Consider the following 4,299-nt stretch of genomic DNA (forward strand, 5'->3'; position numbering starts at 1 on the left):
CAACTCCCATAGAACTGAATAGTAGTTACGGCTACAGAGTAGCACGCTACGCTGCTTCTATAACTGACATTCACTACTATGGGAGTTCCGGAAACAGCGTAGCTCAGCGAGTTACGCTGTTTCCGTAACTCATCCATGTATTGCAGTGTATTGTACCAGCGATCTAATGATCACTGGTTCAAGTCCCCTAGGGGAACTAATAAAATGTGTGTAAAAAAAAAAACATTTCCCATTATTCCCCAAGAACAATGTAAAAATAATAACAAAATTGGTATCGCTGCATCGGTAAAAGTCCGGAACTATTACAACATAGCATTATTTGACTCACACAGTGAACGGTGTAAAAATTTTTAATTTAAAACCCCCGACTGTCTGTATTCTTCTACCATATTACGTTATAAATGGCCGCTCTGTTGTAACGGTTCACTGGGATACGCTTCTTGTGATGTCATCTAGAATGTGGGCAGATTCTATTTCTCTGAGTGTGACGTCCTCTAGAGAATCTGAGCGTGATGTCATGTGAAGGGCGGGGCCTGTGATCTGCATGTGTTCCGTTTGCACATAATGGCCCTCAGGTTGTGACATCATCAAGTTTATAAATTGGGGTCACACATTGACCGCGGTGTCAGTTTCTCTTGCTGGCTCTCATCATGGACGTGTCTCATATGAAGAAGAGGAGGATGGTGATGTTTCCAATGATGAGTGTTGTAGAGAAGATGGAGGTTGGCGGACGCCAATTTCCGGAGGACGTGGAGATGGAGGAGGAGGATGAGAAGATGGAGGCTGGCGGACGCCAGTTTCCAGAGGACGTGGAGATGGAGGAGGAGGATGAGAAGATGGAGGCTGGCGGACGCCAGTTTCCAGAGGACGTGGAGATGGAGGATGGGAAGATGGAGGTTGGCGGACGCCAATTTCCAGCTCCTGATGTGGAGATGGACGACCTTTCGGGGGCTACGGTTAACATCAGGGCCTCCAACCCCCGAAAGAGAAAGTGGCCATTTTAGTAACATCTGCCACTTGGGGCCCATTTACCATCAGGGCCCCCAACCCCCGGGAGAGATAGCGGCCATCTTATTTCCATCTGCCGCTCGGGGCCCATTTACCATCTTTAGGTGAGGTAAGTGCCGTCCACTGATGATCTTCTCACCTCACGACTCTTCTACAGCCGCCTGGACACTGAATTTCTGATTTGTTTTGCAGTTGTCACCCCAACATCGTGGCCTTTACCACCTAAACCATCAGAAATTCCCATGAAGACTCCTCCAGTGATGAGCAGACGCGAGATCCGGTAAGTCTGACGTCTTCCGCTCGTCTTCATCTTCTCCTTGTGGTGAAGGTTTTGTGAATTTTTTTGCTTATTTGTATTTTTTCCTTTTCTAGGATCCGACTTTGAAAAATATGAAAAACGTTTCCGGTTTCTTCTGATCCAGGATCGAGCTGTGTAAGGGTGGACTGGCGGCCATATCCACGGGTGAAGAAGGACCCTCCCCCTCTTCATCTCACCGATCATCGCATGTTAAAGGGCCGGAGCCACAGAAAACCGCACAGAAATTCTACCAGATTCTATAATAAACAGATTTATTTTTACCATTTTTAGTGTTTTCATTTCTAGATTGGGGAATTTATCCAGGGAACCTGTGTTCTATGGGGGTCCGAAGGTTATAGGTGTAATACTCTGCAGAATATATCACTATGTATCTGTCAGGAGGTGGAGAGGACAGAGCAATGTTCTGCAGATCTGTAGAGAGGTCAGTGGTGTAATAATCTGCAGAATATATCACTCTGTATCTGTCAGTAGAGGACAGAGCAATGTTCTGCAGATCTGTAGAGAGGTCAGTGGTGTAATAATCTGCAGAATATATCACTCTGTATCTGTCAGTAGAGGACAGAGCAATGTTCTGCAGATCTGTAGACAGGTCAGTGGTGTAATAATCTGCAGAATATATCACTATGTATCTGTCAGGAGGTGGAGAGGACAGAGCAATGTTCTGCAGATCTGTAGAGAGGTCAGTGGTGTAATACTCTGCAGAATATATCACTCTGTATCTGTCAGGAGGTGGAGAGGACAGAGCAATGTTCTGAAGATATCTAGAGAGGTCAGTGGTGTAATAATCTGCAGAATATATCACACTGTATCTGTCAGGAGGAAGAGGAGCAATGTTCTGCAGATCTGTAGAGAGGTCAGTGGTGTAATAATCTGCAGAATATATCACACTGTATCTGTCAGTAGAGGACAGAGCAATGTTCTGCAGATCTCTAGAGAGGTCAGTGGTGTAATAATCTGCAGAATATATCACTCTGTATCTGTCAGTAGAGGACAGAGCAATGTTCTGCAGATCTGTAGAGAGGTCAGTGGTGTAATAATCTGCAGAATATATCACTCTGTATCTGTCAGTAGAGGACAGAGCAATGTTCTGCAGATCTGTAGAGGTCAGTGGTGTAATAATCTGCAGAATATATCACTATGTATCTGTCAGTAGAGGACAGAGCAATGTTCTGCAGTTCTCTAGAGAGGACAGTGGTGTAATAATCTGCAGAATATATCACTCTGTATCTGTCAGTAGAGGAGCAATGTTCTGCAGATCTGTAGAGAGGTCAGTGGTGTAATAATCTGCAGAATATATCACTCTGTATCTGTCAGGAGGTGGAGAGGACAGAGCAATGTTCTGCAGATGTCTAGAGAGGTCAGTGGTGTAATAATCTGCAGAATATATCACACTGTATCTGTCAGTAGAGGACAGAGCAATGTTCTGCAGATCTGTAGACAGGTCAGTGGTGTAATAATCTGCAGAATATATCACTCTGTATCTGTCAGTAGAGGACAGAGCAATGTTCTGCAGATCTGTAGAGAGGTCAGTGGTGTAATAATCTGCAGAATATATCACTATGTATCTGTCAGTAGAGGACAGAGCAATGTTCTGCAGATCTGTAGAGAGGTCAGTGGTGTAATAATCTGCAGAATATATCACTCTGTATCTGTCAGGAGGTGGAGAGGACAGAGCAATGTTCTGCAGATCTGTAGAGAGGTCAGTGGTGTAATAATCTGCAGAATATATCACTCTGTATCTGTCAGTAGAGGACAGAGCAATGTTCTGCAGATCTGTAGAGAGGTCAGTGGTGTAATAATCTGCAGAATATATCACTCTGTATCTGTCAGTAGAGGACAGAGCAATGTTCTGCAGATCTGTAGAGAGGTCAGTGGTGTAATAATCTGCAGAATATATCACTATGTATCTGTCAGTAGAGGACAGAGCAATGTTCTGCAGATCTGTAGAGAGGTCAGTGGTGTAATAATCTGCAGGATATATCACTCTGTATCTGTCAGTAGAGGACAGAGCAATGTTCTGCAGATATCTAGAGAGGTCAGTGGTGTAATACTCTGCAGAATATATCACTCTGTATCTGTCAGTAGAGGACAGAGCAATGTTCTGCAGATCTGTAGAGAGGTCAGTGGTGTAATAATCTGCAGAATATATCACTCTGTATCTGTCAGTAGAGGACAGAGCAATGTTCTGCAGATCTGTAGAGAGGTCAGTGGTGTAATAATCTGCAGAATATATCACTATGTATCTGTCAGGAGGTAGAGGAGCAATGTTCTGCAGATCTCTAGAGAGGTCAGTGGTGTAATAATCTGCAGAATATATCACCATATATCTGTCAGTAGAGGACAGAGCAATGTTCTGCAGATATCTAGAGAGGTCAGTGGTGTAATAATCTGCAGAATATATCACTCTGTATCTGTCAGGAGGTGGAGAGGACAGAGCAATGTTCTGCAGATCTGTAGAGAGGTCAGTGGTGTAATAATCTGCAGAATATATCACTATGTATCTGTCAGTAGAGGACAGAGCAATGTTCTGCAGATCTGTAGAGAGGTCAGTAGTGTAATAATCTGCAGAATATATCACTCTGTATCTGTCAGTAGAGGACAGAGCAATGTTCTGCAGATCTGTAGAGAGGTCAGTGGTGTAATAATCTGCAGAATATATCACTATGTATCTGTCAGTAGAGGACAGAGCAATGTTCTGCAGATCTGTAGAGAGGTCAGTGGTGTAATAATCTGCAGAATATATCACTCTGTATCTGTCAGTAGAGGACAGAGCAATGTTCTGCAGATCTGTAGAGAGGTCAGTGGTGTAATACTCTGCAGAATATATCACTCTGTATCTGTCAGGAGGTGGAGAGGACAGAGCAATGTTCTGCAGATCTGTAGAGAGGACAGTGGTGTAATAATCTGCAGAATATATCACTCTGTATCTGTCAGGAGGTGGAGAGGACAGAGCAATGTTCTGCAGATCTGTA

At 43.9% G+C, this 4,299-nt stretch overlaps 1 long non-coding RNA gene across 1 annotated transcript; it reads left to right on the plus strand.

The window, feature by feature from the left end:
* The first annotated feature begins 569 nt into the window (after positions 1–569).
* On the plus strand, positions 570–1,570 carry LOC142728080 (uncharacterized). Its single transcript, XR_012877459.1, has 3 exons — positions 570–1,117; positions 1,201–1,288; positions 1,381–1,570. It is a non-coding gene; the product is annotated as an uncharacterized LOC142728080 (long non-coding RNA).
* Positions 1,571–4,299: the final 2,729 nt, after the last annotated feature.

This window comes from Rhinoderma darwinii, unplaced genomic scaffold, assembly GCF_050947455.1.
Source record: "Rhinoderma darwinii isolate aRhiDar2 unplaced genomic scaffold, aRhiDar2.hap1 Scaffold_673, whole genome shotgun sequence".
NCBI classification, from domain to species: domain Eukaryota; kingdom Metazoa; phylum Chordata; class Amphibia; order Anura; family Rhinodermatidae; genus Rhinoderma; species Rhinoderma darwinii.